The 19,744-nt window shown below is 33.0% G+C and overlaps 1 protein-coding gene and 1 long non-coding RNA gene across 2 annotated transcripts in view; both read right to left on the bottom strand.

The window, feature by feature from the left end:
• Positions 1 to 19,744, bottom strand: part of LOC136988014 (uncharacterized) — a 234,304-nt gene that overhangs the window by 6,907 nt on the left and 207,653 nt on the right. The window lies entirely within an intron of this gene.
• Positions 5,121 to 6,499, bottom strand: LOC136988012 (uncharacterized). Its single transcript, XR_010882710.1, has 3 exons — positions 6,411 to 6,499; positions 6,244 to 6,332; positions 5,121 to 5,226 (listed from the first exon to the last, which is right to left on the bottom strand). It is a non-coding gene; the product is annotated as an uncharacterized lncRNA (long non-coding RNA).

Below are 19,744 nucleotides of genomic sequence, written 5' to 3'. Positions count from 1 at the left end.
CACAAATAAATAAACACAGTAAACAAGGCTAAGTATAACTACTACAAGCTGTAAGGGTTTTTAATTCCTATGCCTTTTTCTATCATGTAATTCCAGGCTGTTGGAAGCGCATTAGCATCCTTCGAATTTAGGCAACGGTTCTTCATTTTACTTTTATATATTTTGAGCTTTTCCATTTCTAATTCAATGGATGGAGATTGGTCCGTCTTAATGATTTTTGTCTCATCCCTGAAGTTTGACAACGGCGTTTGGAACGTCGAGCATGATTCCACTGACGTTTCAAACGCCATTGTCAAACTTCCAGGCTTACAGGAAAGCGACGCTGTACGTCGGACGTACACGTTTTCGCGTTGAAAACGTTGGCCGCAATTTCGCTAATAATTTGTGTTTTTTCTTAGAGGATTTTAGAAAAGATCCCATATGATTGATACGAATGATAGAAAAAATTAGTCTTCTTGGTTTTATTGGATGCAGAAATGCTTCTTGCTTTACATTTGGAACTTCATTTAAACGACATTCGAAATACATCAAAATATGCATATATAGCGTTTTGTTAACCGGTACCAATACGTTTTATTTTTATTTTGCAAACCATTTTGTTGATTACGAAATGATCCAAAAGGTCGTGAAAACGAACAATACTTTTTCTCGTACTCTTAGGAATAACGTACAGAAGAACGTTTTTATCCTCAGTATAAAACTTGCGATACAGTATATTTCGTTTCAGGACATAATTTCAAACAGTTCGCTTTTTGTCATCATTCTACCAATGTAACTTTACTTCAATATTCGGGTAATACGACGTAGTTCGGGATCAGCGTGTTGCATCATCAGAACTTGTTCATCTGCCATAAGCATGACATACTCATCCATGGAAGCTGTGTATTTCCATGTATTTTCTAAAATACAAATACATATTGCGCGATTATTTTCATATTTTAACGCACTTTAAATTAATTAAAATTAAAATTATATTATAACTACATTATGTATCTTATTACAAATTTCTATACTACATGCGAGAAAAAAATGATAATATTGCTATTGTATATTCGAATTTAAATTCGTATATGCATATTTTCAATAGAAGCTCTGTATTGTCGAATACGGAACAGCTTCCACGGCGAAAATATTTGAATCGTTTCTTACAAATAATTATGATTTTCAGTTGAAGGCAATACACGTTTTCTTTCGTTTTCGTTATTAATTTAAGCGATTTTCAAAAATGTAATTTCACTGTACTTTATGTAGAAAGTATGAGAAGAAGACAGGTTGTATCGCTTGGCAGAAGCAGAGTGGCGCAGTGGGAGCGTGCTGGGCCCATAACCCAGAGGTCGGTGGATCGAAACCACTCTCTGCTAAAGTTTTATTTATTTTGTTTTCTTTCCTTTAATTTGTCTGTCGTTAAAGCAGAAAGTATGAAAAGTCGACAGCTTGAGTAGTTTGGCAGAAGCAGAGTGGCGCAGTGGGAGCGTGCTGGGCCCATAACCCAGAGGTCGGTGGATCGAAACCACTCTCTGCTAAAGTTTTATTTATTTTGTTTTCTTTCCTTTAATTTGTCTGTCGTTAAAGCAGAAAGTATGAAAAGTCGACAGCTTCAGTAGTTTGGCAGAAGCAGAGTGGCGCAGTGGGAGCGTGCTGGGCCCATAACCCAGAGGTCGGTGGATCGAAACCACTCTCTGCTAAAGTTTTATTTATTTTGTTTTCTTTCCTTTAATTTGTCTGTCGTTAAAGCAGAAAGTATGAAAAGTCGACAGCTTCAGTAGTTTGGCAGAAGCAGAGTGGCGCAGTGGGAGCGTGCTGGGCCCATAACCCAGAGGTCGGTGGATCGAAACCACTCTCTGCTAAAGTTTTATTTATTTTGTTTTCTTTCCTTTAATTTGTCTGTCGTTAAAGCAGAAAGTATGAAAAGTCGACAGCTTCAGTAGTTTGGCAGAAGCAGAGTGGCGCAGTGGGAGCGTGCTGGGCCCATAACCCAGAGGTCGGTGGATCGAAACCACTCTCTGCTAAAGTTTTATTTATTTTGTTTTCTTTCCTTTAATTTGTCTGTCGTTAAAGCAGAAAGTATGAAAAGTCGACAGCTTCAGTAGTTTGGCAGAAGCAGAGTGGCGCAGTGGGAGCGTGCTGGGCCCATAACCCAGAGGTCGGTGGATCGAAACCACTCTCTGCTAAAGTTTTATTTATTTTGTTTTCTTTCCTTTAATTTGTCTGTCGTTAAAGCAGAAAGTATGAAAAGTCGACAGCTTCAGTAGTTTGGCAGAAGCAGAGTGGCGCAGTGGGAGCGTGCTGGGCCCATAACCCAGAGGTCGGTGGATCGAAACCACTCTCTGCTAAAGTTTTATTTATTTTGTTTTCTTTCCTTTAATTTGTCTGTCGTTAAAGCAGAAAGTATGAAAAGTCGACAGCTTCAGTAGTTTGGCAGAAGCAGAGTGGCGCAGTGGGAGCGTGCTGGGCCCATAACCCAGAGGTCGGTGGATCGAAACCACTCTCTGCTAAAGTTTTATTTATTTTGTTTTCTTTCCTTTAATTTGTCTGTCGTTAAAGCAGAAAGTATGAAAAGTCGACAGCTTCAGTAGTTTGGCAGAAGCAGAGTGGCGCAGTGGGAGCGTGCTGGGCCCATAACCCAGAGGTCGGTGGATCGAAACCACTCTCTGCTAAAGTTTTATTTATTTTGTTTTCTTTCCTTTAATTTGTCTGTCGTTAAAGCAGAAAGTATGAAAAGTCGACAGCTTCAGTAGTTTGGCAGAAGCAGAGTGGCGCAGTGGGAGCGTGCTGGGCCCATAACCCAGAGGTCGGTGGATCGAAACCACTCTCTGCTAACCGTTTCATTTTGCTACTTCTCTGCATCGTTTATCGTTTTGAGCATTTCAATTTCGTAAGTCAGTGGAAACCATATTTTTACTTTTGTTAAGTTCTAAACGAATGAAACCGACGTCGATACGCTAATTGAAGGTCTTGTCTCTTTCGTTATTCGTTAGACGACCAACTTTTGCTGTTGCTGCAAATACATTATAATTTTTGAAACGATTTTAGTAAATTTGGATAAAAATGTTATTGTTATTATTATTGTGTTATGCCATGTAAATTGTAAACGTTGATCGTTTTTTAAGTGTGCTTTTATTAGTAGAAAATATTCAACTATTTCCATATAAACCTGATTATTTCTCTCTGAATAGAATATTTTTTTTATGAAAAAGTATATCCTCTTTTATTAGTATTTATACGTTAACGATTGTTCAATTATTTTTTACCTAAAGTTTGTTTTATTCAAATCGTTACAAAGTTTAGGTTAAAGTCAGCGTGATTCGGGGATGAAATTGCTGTTGGAGTTTTATGGAAGGTGTTCAAGTATGTTGTTTATAAATAAATTATATATTTAGAATCAGACAGATCATAGTTAAAGAAAAATTATTTTAGTTATGTTGATTATTTTATAATAATAATAGTATATGTTTATTTATTCGACGTTCTCCGTTATAAAAGGGAGAAGGAAAGAAACACAAGATTAATAGGTACTCGTGACAGAATAAGTATCATATACCTATGTAAAAGTTCGTTTTTGAATAACATCGTATACATATACGTAAAGTAAACTTTATTATTATACAAAATTCATTAAAGGAGACGTCGTATTATGAGTTGCTTGAAATTCCACGGTGTAGCAGTAAGAAAGAATCGAAACAGCAAGTATTGGTTTAACATAAGTAACCAACACCCAATTAAACGATTTCGTATAGAAACAAGACAAAATTTATTAAACGTTATTAAAACCAAAAATACACTGCAATAAGCGTATATTGCGTTTTAAGAACTGTATTGTTAATCTACACAATAATTAATTGTTAATTCACTAAGTACATCACCTATAATTTGTCACAAATCAATATAGATCTCTTCGTCATAAAGAACCTTTAATTAAATAAAAATAATTGTTAATCTTACATCACTATTGATTGTTTTACAAACTGTTTTCCCGTAAATAACTTGTTATTAAAAAAAGTTTTTTTTTTTAGATTTTATTACTATTCATTTAATACATAATTCTAGTTGGTTTACAGAAGTCATAATCATCATCATCTAGTTTACAGTAGCACCAAGAGTTAAAAGTTAATGAAACTATTAAGGATCGTAGAATAAATTTCAAAAATCTTCTAATATGTTGGGTTTGCAACCAGCATCTTTTGTATTATCATATATCCATGTAACATGTTTGGCTACATTGGTATAAACATCAGGGGTATTAAATGTTCCGCATTTATATCCAAGCGAAATAATTCCGCAGGCAATATAATAATTGAAACGTTCTAAAAGAACTGATCCTCCCGAATCTCCCTAAATTAAAATAAAATTTTAAAAACTGTAAAAACTTCCAGTATTTTAATAAATTCATATTTTTTTTTATAAGAAATTGTTATAACAATAGTAGCAATTGATTATAAACTTTCATCTATTTACATACAGAAATTGATTCAAACACGGGTATGTAAAGTACAGATTTTTAAGGCATTCTTATAAACTTTCATTACTGTACATGAGTAAAACATCTACAATTACTAAATAATGATACTAAAATAATAATATAATTATACTATAAGTAATTGAAATAAAACCTAATTCTGTTGAATATTTTAACCTCAATATTAGATTTATTTACTTTTCAATAATGTCTTCACTTTAAGTAAAGATGTTAATCGAATTGTTTTAAAATAAACAATAAATTATTTTAAAATATAAAATAATACGAACGTAGCACGCATTTCCATTTTTCCCGTTCGCACAAAGATTAAGGGAGCTGATACGAGGGAAATAGTTTTTGCAAGAATTTTCAGAAATGATACTGAGATACGCTCTCTGTAAAATATCACAAGTCGGGCCATCTAATACAAAAATAATAGAATTAATTTGTTAATGTTGATAGAATGAAAAAGATTAATTAAAAATCGAAACTCACCGGGAGTCTTTCTACCCCATCCCCAAGCCACGACAGTAGTTCCTTCAGTAAGATGAAAGTTTGGTGGTGGTAAAGTTATTGCTTTTAACTTATTACTGCCCAAAGAAAGAGCTGGTTCGAATTTAACGATTGCGATGTCATTAACGTAGGTCTTACAATCATATTCAGAATGCAATCGAACGTCACATATCTTCCGAGACTGTTGATTCTTTTCATTTTTAGAAGTATCGTAGGCATTTATGATCAAATGCATTCGATTTATTTCCTTTTCCTTGCTACAAGTAAAATAAGTACATGGTATTTATTTAAAGAACTGCAGATTTTAGAATTTAAACTCTATTTTTCCTTATAATATCTTACAACTTATTAAATTATTATCGAAACAATAAAATTGAAATTAATGTAATGTGACAGTTGATTTATTAATTCGATTAAATATTAATTTGTCAATGCATTTCTTCAATTAAATTAAATTAATACTGTAGTGTCTTGTCCCTGTTCATCATACTTTTCTGTTATGACTGGAATCGTGCCGGTCATCTATCTAACTCCTTTCGTGGGAAAATTTTCAATTCAACAATGTGACTTGCGATACAAATCGAATTTTCTTGTATAGTTAAGCTGGTCCTCGTTCTAGTACGATTTCCAATTCTCTTCTCCACGTTCATCTATACTTGTATAATACTGTATCTTCTAGATTCTAAGACTAGTTATTTTAATCAATTTTACTTGTTTCGAGTAGAGACACGTCTTACAATTTCGATAGTGTCTTACGTTTTCAACATGGCAATCACTAGTCATCAGTAGTAGTGCAGTCCTTGTATCAGTAATGTACTAATAATAGATGTTTTTGGCTATAAGCAATTGCTTAACAGTCTCATGAATTTAAATAAGCTTTTCTGGTAACGAATGTTCATTTGAAGTCTTTTTTTAACGTTTAAATTGTTTTCAAGTATCCTCTTGATAACAAACAAAAATATTTTTATGCAGAATTTAAATCAAAGCTATTTTTAGCAGAAGAGAGTGGAAATAAAGCTGCTGAAAATGTTCTGATTTGTTAAAGACTATTTATTGATAATGTTCAGGAAATCTCACTATATTAATCAGCAAATATTAATAGTAAATTATATTGTGTGTTTACACTGCTATTGTAAGATAAACAATCATATTTTGTTTTCAACAGAAGAGAACTTAATATTTACTGCATTATATTGTCACTGTACGGTTACTATAAACGAAAATAAGTGAAAAGGAAATGTGCGATATATAAATCCAATATTTATACGACTTACCCGTACAGACAATGAGCAGCTGTCATTAAATGGCTATCGGTAATTACAGTTGCTCCACATATTCCATGTTTTTTATAATATATCCGTGCCTTTAAAGTAATATTGGTAAGATTTTAAATGTTTATAATATTCTAAATTATCGAAATTCTTATTTCAAGCATTCTTACCACGAAATGAAAATCATCTCGCCCTGCGTAAACACCGCCAACAATTGCCGCTCGTTTTAGAAATCCTAAACTCATATCTGTTACACATTCAGGTCCTATAAACAAAATAATAATAATAATGAACTTTATTGGACTTTTTCTGTAAAGGAAACTCAATAAAAATTAATTCACTAGTTTCCATACTATAACAATAAATAAAGAAGCCATCCTGGAAATTCACGTATTCCAGTATTGTTAATGTCGGAATGATCCAGATAATTTACATTGCATCCATATTTGCCAAAATTCTGCTAGCAGATGGGTTCTAAAACTCTACAAGATACAAAATTTTGAAAAATGTACAAACAGTTTCGATTCTAAATAAATTAGCAGGTTAATTATTCGTAATAAAATGATTTTTAGTGTTCAATAATGATAAGAACACTCAAAATTTAATTCGCATATGTTTTTTAACTTAATTTTAAATATATTTAAATGGATATCTATGAAACCAAGGCATCTAACTATCGATATTTGTAATTGTTACTATGGCAATCAAAAGTTGTCTTCTGTTTGTACAGCATAATATTGTTAATTCGGAAAGGGGAAAATGGGTAAGGACGACATATTTTCATAGAGTCACGGAAGACCGAAAGAACTTACATCTCGTGTAAACGAGTAATTTTAAGGGAAATTACGAAAGGAACAAACCCTCTCAGAAATAGTGTTGCAAAATCCAAATATGGAGTAAGTTTCAGGACAGTTTGGAAAGTTGTTCGTGCTGCCAATCATCTAAAATATGCCAAAAGAAAGTCGAAACCAGAGCTTACAGACATGCACAAGGCTGCTAGACTGACATGGGCCAAAAATTACGTGACCTGGAAGGAAGAGTAGAGGAATGTAGTTTGGTCAGATGAGAAAAAGTTGAATTTAGATGGCTCCGATGAATGCCAATACTAATGGCACGATTTATGAAAAGAATGGAAAACCTACTCCAAACGACAAATGGTGGAGGTTCTGTAATACTTTGGGCTGCTTTTGGAGAGCGATAAAAAACAAATATTGCTTTTTCCGAAGTAAAGCAGAATGCTAAAGGATATATCCAACAGCTGGAAATGCACCCACTTTCCTTTGGAGGAAGACTGGGAAATCATCAGTGACAGTTTCAGCAAGATAATGCTCCCATCCATGTCACCTGGGAATTGTTTCTGACCAACGACGATCGAGTCATGGATTGACCAATCATGTCACCAGAAATTTGATCCCTATGGAGAATGCCTGAGGACTTCCGGTCAGGTCAGTCTATGCAAATGGAAAGCAACATGATTTATTTTAGTGAATTCTTATTAACAATAAGAGAAACAAATGAGAAGAATTTTTCATATTTTAAGGGTAATCCAATTAAAATTAGTAAGCTTCAATTTCATATATTTAAGAAGAGAGGAATGAAAAGGAAACGATTGGAAGATGTGAAATTTGATCCCAGACCACCTAACAGTTCAATTCCTAATTATACAAACTTTGTTGTTAATTTGGCAATGAACATGCAGAGTGGTTGTGCAATACCGATATTGCAATTAAGGCAACCAGCAAACGTAAGGGCTTTAGAGTCTGATCATTATTATCGTAAAAGCACAATGTCTAAAATGTGATTAAGTGTTTTATATATAACTGAAGCAAGTAGGGAGTACATAGAACATTTGGAAAAAGAGATCCGATCACAACGAAAAAGTGCAATTTGGAGGAAGAAACATTTATTGCTTCAAAGTTTGGAAAAATTTGTAAAATAAAATCAGTAGATACACTGAGATTGTGTACCTCATTACTCTCAAGCAAGCCAATAAAAAGTAAGGCAATTTCTCATGGATTAATATGTGGAAAAGAAGCAATTGCGGCATATTCTTCTTTTGTAAATACTTATGTGAAAGAATGTGGCATGTTTCTTCTTCCAAAATACCCATTCTTAGCTGCAAGCCCAGATGGGCTAGATGACGACAAAGTATTAGAAATTAAATGCCCTTATTCAAGTTTAAACTTCCTGTGAATGTGAAAAAATGTACCATATTTGGAATGTACTGATGACAGGATTAACTAAAACGGAATCTTGTTAATTTTAATTTACAATTTGAGTTTGATTATTTGAAATTTTTCCTCTCGTAGAAGTGGGTGTATTTACCACAACATCATTAGTAATTAGCAAGTCCTGAATGTTAAAACCTCTATCAGCCATTACACAGTCTTCTGTCTTTGTTATTTTACATAGTGAAGATCTTTCTATAACCTTTCGATCACTTGCAGAACCACCTTATGCTTCCGAAACAAAACTTATTAGACCACCTTGTGTGCAACCTACAACTGCTTTTAATGTATATTTGTGAGAACTATATTGGCCTCTTTATTTCTAGACTTATTACACCGTGATGGTATAATGAGCCTAGAAATAGAAGCAAACATGGTTCTCACAAATATATACCAAACTAGACAATAAGCGTATTATAATATAATTTTAATGTGTTGTCATTTTTATACGATGACCATGTAACCTGCTGTGCAAATAAGATTTTTGATTTGCTTATTTTGCATTCTAGAGAATCAATAATAAACTTAATGTTTAATAATTTCATTTTAAAATCACTAGGCATTTGTGTGTCAAGAAGAGACCTCTCACTACATATACCCAATTCTCGCCATTGTAAATACACGAATGAAAATATTTCGTACTGTTTCTTCAGATACACTGAAAAATTCTACTAAACTCAAAATTTGTTGTATTGAATCTTACTTTTATTAAAGTCAAGAACAAGTGGTTTGGCACTGAAACTTTTACAACCTGAAACTTGTAATATTTAAGCTGTATGCTGCAAACTTTGTAGTAAAAAAATTGAAAGAATTGTAGTTCTCTAACCCAGTATAGCAATTTATAGAATTGTTATCAAACTCGAATCTTTTAACTGACGTTGGGACTTCAAAAGTGTGTGTCTGTGTAGTTACATAGTGCTCGTCACATCATTTTTAATAGGCCCACTGGTAGCCTCCTCCTCCTCCTCGTCCTTCTCCTCATTTATTATTATTTCTCCTCCTATTTCTAATGTACCGGTATCCATTATATCGGATGCATCATGATTATCTTGAACTTTGCTCTCACGGTTTTCTTTCCTTGCTTCTCTGCTTGTAACCGAAGGTGCCTCTTTTTTAGACCAAACAAATACATTTGATACAGAATTAGCCTTCAGTTGTCTCTTTGCTTGGAGGTTTCCTAATAAAGTAAAATAAATCTATTTATTTTTCATTTAGCATAAAAAAAATTAACTAAATCCCTGCTACTATATATACTTTTTAACCTTTGTTAACTTACCATTAATGCGATGTAAGTGCTCAAAACCAGACTCTACTGTTAGGGCTTATCACACCTAAATTTTAAAACTGAACAGAGGCTTTTGATGTAAACATCAGGTAGTTTTCAAACGAAGTGTTTGCAGTCTCATTGAGCCTTTTAATTGCTTATAGCTTGGAAAAAATATTGTACAGTTATAATTTTTTAAATAATGCGCTGACCAAAGATATTAAACTCCTTATACTGATCGGGTGTGAAGTGATTTCTAGACGAGACTAGATGAAGTTAGTTACGAATTTGCTCTTTTAATGACGTGAATCCATTTCTTTCGTAGTACTGAATTTTTTGGAAACTTGTGACCACCACTATTAGAACAATGCGGTATACAGCACCAAATACTTGGCATTTTTGAAACTTTAAACGAGAATCCAATAATTATTTTTAAAATTAACAAATGGTACTCTATATGTTTTAACAACCGACAACGTATCGCTTTGTCTGTTTACAACCTCATCGATTCTAGAGCCGGAGTACATTTCACTTTTTTCCCTATTGGCTACAACGCCGTATTCCAGGTAAAGGCACAAAATTTGGTATAAAAATACTTTGATATAAAAAATAATAAAACGTCTAAAATAACCTCGTAATGCCTGCAAACATTTCTTTCCGCTCAACCCATGTCCTGGAGCCGTTTCTAAAAAATTGGGGAGGTTGGTGTGTGTCCAGTATCGAAAGACGTCTTTCACAACAGTTGTGTCAGGGAAATGCTTACAATGAAAAGTATGGAGGGCGTGACACGTATCATAGGTCTATTTTGGTTGCACAGAACTCAGAAAAAGTAGTGAAAGAATTACAAGACCTTATGTTAATGATGAGGAAATAGGGATGTAATGGACTACGAGAACTTGTACCGTTTAATGATTGTAAAGGGTCTAATATGATTGTAAAATGAGCCCTAACTATGTATCAAATTTTGAGAAACGATAAGGATAGATTAGAAATAGAAGAAATGGCTGGGGTATACAGGGTACTGTATGAAAACATGCAGTTGGGTATAGACAAGGATTACATCGGTGTGACCACAAGGAACTTGAGAATTAGACTTATAGAATATCAATATAACGTAAGAAAGGAATCCAATAGCACGGTACTATCCAGGATGGCGCAGATTGACGGCTCGGTGATAAAATGAAAAAAAACAAGCATCGTTAAGTGAATACACTCCTCAACACTAGCACAGAACACTGAAAAACTTGAAATGTATAAAAGCAGGTTGAAAAATAAGTGCATTAGTGCAAGAGATGCGAACAGCTTAGCAACAGTATGGGAATACATTGTACAAAACAAGGTTGTTAGAATCTCTAATTATCTCATTTTCTACTATATATTTTTTGTATATTTTTTTGAATTATTTGTTTTGTATTTTAATGTTATTTATTATTTATGTCAATGTATTAGTTATTTTTGCTTTGTATTCAAATATTTAAACGTTGTTCTTTCTTTATTCTATTTATGCATTTGATTTTTAACGATGCTTAACGGTAAAGATGTTACAAGAAAAATGTAGCCTGAGGATGGCCTATTAAACTAAACTGAAAATGTTTGCAAAATAAAAACGAATCCCTGCAGCCAAAAAGATGTTTACAGATATATTTTCTAAATGAGGTCGTCGAGGTCACTGCAACGTGCGATCACCGATCGGAAATCGATATGATATTTATTTTATAGCTAACATTACCGCAAAATAAGTAGCCTATATTTTCCATCAGAGCGTAAAACGAATACAGTATATCCAAAATTTTATCTGACTTGGACAAAAATTGTAGAAATTTTAAAGAATTCACTCACACGGCTTTTATATTATTAATAGGGTTAAGTTTTCTATTTTCTAGCCGATTCCGTTCACTTACATATTTTCCCATTTAACTCTTGAAAAGAAATATGTCTCAACCAACGGTGTGTTCTACGGTATCATTCATAGTCACTAACAATCTTAATACCCAATACAAAGCAATAAAAACTTCAAAGTAAAATTACCCAGTTATATAGTTTACCTGATTCAACACAAGCTAACTAATTAGACGTCCAAAGCAACAACTTTCATCTCAACCCATATTTTGATAGAATTTTAACGTAGAAAATTATTATAGAGTAATTCTTCCTGCACATTTTGATTTATGCACATTTAATTCCTTTACTCGTACTGTTGCCTTTATTTACTCTAATTTAAACTTAATATATACCAAAGGACATTCTTTTATAGATTTATAAATTCAATTTAAAATGTTGAAAAATCTTTTATATTTAGAATATTTTAAATTTAAACAAGAACATTGCAAGAAATCCTATCATGTTGTATAGTTTAAACCGAGCTATTTACTATTAAATGTTTTTTGAATTTCTTATATTACTTTACACTTAATAAACCTATTAACAGATAATGAATTTTAACTATCAAAAGCAAAAAAACCTTACTATTATCATGTTTGTTGTAATCTTCACTGAATGAAACCTGAAATTTGGAGAAATTTTTAAAATAATTGTAATGTATAAATAAACATGTTTAAAATTTAAGTTATAAAGTTTTAAAAAGCAATAAAGTTATATATATATTCTGATAATAACTTACCTTTTCACTTAAACATGAAGAACAAAACACGAAAATCAGTACACACAAAAGTACTGATTTTAAAGCCATTAGAACGAATAAAAAATTTATTTTTAAAGTGCTATTATTTTCTAATTTAACATAAACAAGAGACAACAAATTTTCACGATATACAAATTTAATTGGAGTCAGTTAAAAGCTTTGATATTAACAGACAAAAGATCAGTACAAGTTTAGTTGGTTTTAAAATGAAACATCGACATAAGTTGCGACTTATTTATATATTTTCAAACATGAGTGATTAAATTTATTTACTGGGTCACCTATTAAATAATTACACGAAAGATTACAAAATGATAAATCTATTTCGTATAAATAAAGTAGATGTACCCGTTTAATACAAATATTCCAAAACGTGATCAACGGTCGAGTGTTTCAGGTAAAGCAAAAAGGGCATGCGATATTGCAGGTAGAACTAATTAGAGTACGGTGGAAGCAAGATGTGTGGGAGATCGATCAAATGGCAACAATCCATTAGCCGCCAGTCAAGAAGCAGTTCGGCTCCTTAGTTGGTATTCGGATGGTCACCGTTCGAAAGATTTAAACGACTTGTCTACAGATTTCATAGTATTTGTTAATCCTCGTATAACGCAGTACTTATACAACACGGCTTCTATATAACGTGATTCTTATATGTATAAGGATCAAGTTGTATCGAAACGGCAATATAAAAGTTCATACGAAATCATCTCTTTATCTCGTTCTAGGACACGTTTTTTTTCAGTTACTACAATATAGTTCACCAGACTATGCTTCCCCACTATATAATAAAAGCTTTTCTCTGTAATGATGAAAGAATTTTGTTTAGGTATGCAATTTTATACACAGGAATTTTCTTTTTGCAGCTTGTGCGTAATTTGCATGCTGCTTACAAGTTGCATTTTTAACAACAGCATTTAATTAGTGGAAAAATTAGTTAAATTCATAAAAGCGTATCAATAGTGAGTGATCAAAATTGTATATCCTGGTAAGCAGAATTATTTTACAACTTTTAATAAGTTTGTTTGTTTTGTAATTTGTGCTTTGTTAAATGAACTTTTTCGAATTAAAATTATATTTCTTACTTGATGTATAAAATCTGCATTAAAAAAATCGTTCTGCAACTTCAACCCACTTCTTATACGTAAAATGGAACCTAAAATACAGCGTTATACGAAAGTTACCTGTACTTAATGCAATATTGTGATAATGAATAGTGTTTTCTTAGCAGATATGTTTAGAAGATAAAAATTACGTTTATTTCAAAACAATAAATTAGAACTGTACAGGGGGTTAAGTTTACTTAAATTTTATATCATAAAACATTCTTTAAAATATTTTTCTTCAATACAATACAAATATAATGGAAGTTAAATCGTAATTTTGTATTCGTAATGATTTCACCCCGTTGTAGCATTTAACGTAAGAAAATATACATTTTGAAAATAAGATCTTTGCAATTATTTTCATAAAGATTTCCTGAGTCGATACGCAAAAGTCTACTAATTTGCCAACGTCGTGGAGTAATGAAAGAAAAGTTTACCCGATTTAATCAAAATTTTTACAAAACACGAAAAAAGCGACGGATTCAACAAATATAAAAGCTTTATTATCATTCTACAGATATTATTTATCTTTATTTTTTCAAAGTTTTTCGTAGTTGTATTATAAAATAAAAATAATAACTTCGAGATATTGTAATTTAAAAGATCGTAAAAATCCTTTCACTTTTTCAAAATAAATAATATAATGCAATACACTCCGTGCGAGAGTTTAGCGAAGAGATTTCACAAATGAACGTATGGGTATCACGTATACAGAAATACTTTGCAAGTACTTGAGAATTAGTTTCACAGGAGTGTTCGAAGTAGAAGAAAGCAATGGAAGACTTCCCGTTCGTGCAATTTTTCTCAAAACGATCGAACAGATTGCACGAATTTCACCTTCAACGTACTGAGTGACAGGAAATGCAACTTATCGTGCAGAATAGACAGGACGAATCCCACAGTTTAACAGAATGATCATAGCAACACACCAATCTGTCCATAATTAGGCGAAATCATTCCGTTAAATTGTGGAGTTTGTCTTCTCAATTCTGCATAACTAGTCGTATTTCCAGTATGCCGCACATTTAAGTTGAAATCCTTCAGTTCGTTCCTGTAATCTGTTTGATCGTTTTTGAGACAATTCTTCCCGTTAGTGCAATTTGTCCATTGCTTTCTTCTACCTCGAACACTTCTGTAAAATTAATTCGCAAATAGATGCGAAGTGTTTCCATATTCGTGATACGCATCTGTTCACTTGTGAAATCTCTCCGCTAAACTCTACCACGGAGTGCAGCAACAATAATAAAAAGATTAGTCAAGATCATTAAAAAAACAATCTTTTTACAAAAAGTTTGCATTGTTTAGATAATTCTTCAAAAACAAAAAAGAGAGGGTTTTGTGACAAAGGGGTTGTAATGTATTGAGTAGTAGACAAGGTTGTAAACAGAGAGGGAACAAAGGAAACGCCAATCTCGCTAATTGGATCCACGTGTGGTCCGGTGGTGAACACCTGGACGTAAAAAAAGTGGGTCGGAATATCGGTGGACGTAACTGTAAACTTTCATATCATCCCATAAAAGGGGGGTGAAAGCTGTTCGCGCAAGAAAGGTTTAGGATTGGTGGGAAGTTTCTGTCCAGGAAATCCTTAAAGAGTCGTTTTCTATTTAAATGTACAGTACGTTCTATTAAGATATACCGTAATAAATGTTTGTGATATAATGAAATTTGAACAATAACTATCCTACTGGGTATTAAATGGATAGCATTATCTCATTAGATAAAGCCCAAATCCAGCTAATAGAGGGGGGCATAAAAACAGAGAAAATGAAACAAGATACAAAACAACTTAAGATAGAGGTATTAAAGTTTAAAAAGTTTAAACTTCTGCAAGAACTGAAATTATCAGAAAACAGTTTTACATGAATACCTCTTAATTATTAAATACGAATATTTAATCAAAAATGCTATAAATAGCAACTGTGTAATAAAAATTTTTGAAGTAATACATGTATAGATTAACTTGCTTGATTACATAAATTTCATTTAATACTTGTTGAGTAAATTAAAACTCACTTTTTGCACTATTTGTGAAAAACACTACCTTTTGTTTATTAAGTAGAACATACCAGAAGAACAGAGATTAAAAATAAGTTATTTTACAATATGGAATTTTCATATTTTATGCCTATATCTATCTAAGTAATTAAGACCAAGGTGTAAGTTTTAAAGAAAATATTGAAATTTGTAAATAAAATGAAGATGTTAATTTACATTTCTATTCATTGAAAGCTTTCAATGAATAAATTCTATATAAATGATTTTAAAACTGTTTTTAACCACATCAAATACATAAAATGCTAACATAAGTCTGAGAATTTTAAAGTAAAATAACCAAATATTTGGTAGAACAAACATTAAAATAAATATATTTCCAAAAGAAATTTGAATTAAGAAATTATAATTTAAAACTTTTTGAGAAAATATGGATGAATAAAACAATTGTATGAATGTTTATTTAATTTGTCACATAGGTTATGTTAAGTAATATTTTTATTTAAAATGAATCGAAAGAGAATTATTTTGTCTGTGATAGGCTCACTCTTTATCAAAATTGTATGGTCCTGAAAAGAACCTTTAGTGATAGTCCTAAAGTACTGTTTCATTCAACTAAAATGTTGTAGTACAATAGTTCTTCGAAAAGCAGATCCTGAAATTGATTGCTCATTCATTGTTGAAATTTCTTCTTCTTTTTCTTCATTTAAATGATCTGTAATAAACTCCTCATCATTAAAATCAATGGCCCAATTATGCAAACTTACTGTGGCTGCTATTATACTTAAGTGTGACATTAAATGTGACAAACAAGGATAGCCATTGTCACCGACCAGATAGCCATTACAATATCCTCGGTGAAGTTTTTTCTTTTATACTACTATTAGTAAAAACTCTACTGTCATACTGATTCATACTCGTACCCAGCAGAATTAAATAAAAAACTTAAATCAACACCTTAATGCTTGCTGAGAAATTTTTAATTAAACGAACGTTTTCGGCCTCATCTATAGGCCATCATCAGGTCGAAATACAAAAATTGGAACGCTTACGTTCCATACATAGAATACAAAATTCAAACTAAACGTTTTTTAAAAAATGGAACTAATTAACGAAAAAAATAAAAAATAAATAAATAAATAAACATATAGTGAGAAACTAGAAAAACAACAATAATAATAACAAACGAACATAATATCAATATTACCTATCCTAACTAGAAATAATTCAATTTAAAATATAACTAAGTTCATGCCCCTCCTATAAGTTTTTAAGGGCATATTTCCAAGCCGAAGGAAGACCTTCCGCGTCCCTTGCGTTAATACATTTATCTTTTAGCTTACTTCTGTAAATTTCCATTTTTTCCGCTGTTCTCGCCAAAGTTGGGGAATGTACCTGTTTTATGATTCTCGCCTCATTCCACCGTACCACTGATCCTTCAGCTTGCCCCATCTGGGCTAGTACTGTTGTATTGGACCCTTTTCTAATATCATACTTATGTTCCTTCATCCTAATTCCTAAGTTTCTAGTAGTAACCCCCACGTACTCTTTATTAATGCCTAACAGCTGGTTCTCGTAAGGGATCTTATACACACCTGCCTTATCTTCTTTTTTAACTAATCCTTTATCGTTTCTAAGTATTTTATACAAATTCGGAGCCCTTTTTAAGATCACCCTTGCATCCTTCAAGCTTGCTATTTCTTTCATAATCCCTCCTAGATATTTATTGAATGTAAATTTCGTGTACCTATAAGGCCCTTGTCTAGTGTCTTTATCACTGCTGGTCTCAAATTTTCTAATAATTCCCTCTATGACTTTCCTCTTATACCCTAATGTTCCTGCTATCCGTATAATTCTTTCTATCTCCGTAAGTCGGTCTATCACATTTTCACAGTATATAAAGGCCCTTCTAATCAAAGCTCTAAATGCCGCTAACTTATATTTATAAGGGTCATAAGAGCTAGCAGGGATATAAAGTGGGCTATGCGTAGGTTTAATGAATACGCCAGTGGATATATGCCCTTTGCTAAATACGATATTAATGTCTAAGAAATGCAACATCCTAGAGCTTTTTTGCTCAAGCTTCAGGTTAAGGCCTTCTTCGTTTTCGTTAATTCTATCCACAAAGTTAGCAATTACCCGATTGTTCTTCCATATTATGAAAATGTCATCTACATATCTCTTGTAGTATACTATGTCCCTTTCGAAGCCGCGTAGCACTTTTAATTCTACTTTTCTAACAACAAGTTCGCAAAGGAGCCCCGAAATCGGGCTTCCCATTGGTACTCCCCTTTTTTGCTTGAATGTTTGGTCTTCGTAAACGAAGAAGGATTCGCAACATACTAGGTTAGCCATTTCCATAACCTCCTTTCTGTGTTGTGTTAACGTTGGGTTTTCTTTAAACAAGAACTCCAACAGCGCTTCTACGCAGGATTCCACTTTGATCGACGGGTACATACTTTCGTAATCCAACACAGTTCCCACTTCTTCATCCATCAAAGTAATGCTTTGTAGATCTTTAACTACCATAACAGGATCCTTTACCACAAACTTATTACTTTCCATCAACGCGGAGACGTATTCTTGCAATCTTTTTTCTAGGAGAAATGTAGGACCTTTTCGTTTTTCCACAATAGGCCTTATTTCCTTACCCTCTTTATGGGTTTTAGCGAAGGCAAAGAGTCTAGGGAGCCCTGGTCTAGGGTTCCGGCATTTTCGGAGAAACGGTAATATCTTCGCTAGTTTGGTTTCCTCCAGCTTTTTAACCCTTCTATCAATAGTTTGAACTATATTACTGTTGACCTTGATACATTCTGTTTTTCTGATGTATTCTTCTAAGGCTCTATCATACGTTTGTTTTTTCATTATGACAATTTGTTTGCTTTTATCTGCTCTCGCCGCAATCAAATTATTCTCTTTTAACCATCCCTTAGTGTATCTGATATCCTTGCTGTAGTCTTCTCTTTTCCCTTTATCTTGATTTTTTAATACAGTCTTCCACCTAATATAGTCCTTCTCAACGGGATCCAAACCCCTAATTCCTCTTTCGATCTCCTGGTATGACGTTTCCCATATCCCCGCTCTCTCTGGTACGAAGTTTGGGCCTTTGCTCAGCAGCTCTTTTACCCTATTGGGTATTTCAATTTGGTCCCATACTATGTATGTTGTGATGCTCTTCCTATTGTTTTTTGGAACCTGCTTGTAGATAATCCATTTCATTCTCTTAATATAACGTTTCTTTAAGCTCCTGTAGACCTTGTCAGTAAAACGTGCAACTCCAACGTTCATGTCCATAAGCTTATCAGGTTGTTCATTAAATACTTTGTTTTCCAAATCAATGAGGCGTCTCAGGATCCCGTACTTTTTGTTTTTTGCAAACTTAATGGATTTCTTAAGGCACGCAAAACAAACTCTGAGTTTTAACGAGCCGCATTCTTTCGGGATGCGGATTCTATATATAGACATCGGAAAAACTTTGCTAATCATGCATTCTCTTAAAAATTCCAACTTACAATTAGCTTTGACTAGTTTCAACGTCAACTTCCTATATTCCTTATAAAGATCAGCCGGTGTCGCCATGTCAAACTGATTCATACTCGTTTAGTTTTATTTTTTTTTTTATTTAATTCTGCTGGGTACGAGTATGAATCAGTTTGACATGGCGACACCGGCTGATCTTTATAAGGAATATAGGAAGTTGACGTTGAAACTAGTCAAAGCTAATTGTAAGTTGGAATTTTTAAGAGAATGCATGATTAGCAAAGTTTTTCCGATGTCTATATATAGAATCCGCATCCCGAAAGAATGCGGCTCGTTAAAACTCAGAGTTTGTTTTGCGTGCCTTAAGAAATCCATTAAGTTTGCAAAAAACAAAAAGTACGGGATCCTGAGACGCCTCATTGATTTGGAAAACAAAGTATTTAATGAACAACCTGATAAGCTTATGGACATGAACGTTGGAGTTGCACGTTTTACTGACAAGGTCTACAGGAGCTTAAAGAAACGTTATATTAAGAGAATGAAATGGATTATCTACAAGCAGGTTCCAAAAAACAATAGGAAGAGCATCACAACATACATAGTATGGGACCAAATTGAAATACCCAATAGGGTAAAAGAGCTGCTGAGCAAAGGCCCAAACTTCGTACCAGAGAGAGCGGGGATATGGGAAACGTCATACCAGGAGATCGAAAGAGGAATTAGGGGTTTGGATCCCGTTGAGAAGGACTATATTAGGTGGAAGACTGTATTAAAAAATCAAGATAAAGGGAAAAGA

Source organism: Centruroides vittatus, unplaced genomic scaffold (genome assembly GCF_030686945.1).
Source record: "Centruroides vittatus isolate TY-2023 unplaced genomic scaffold, ASM3068694v2 scaffold_3038, whole genome shotgun sequence".
Taxonomy (NCBI): Eukaryota; Metazoa; Arthropoda; class Arachnida; order Scorpiones; family Buthidae; genus Centruroides; species Centruroides vittatus.
The sequence above is the reverse complement of the archived record's forward strand: the minus strand, read 5'-3'. Positions and strand labels throughout refer to the sequence as shown.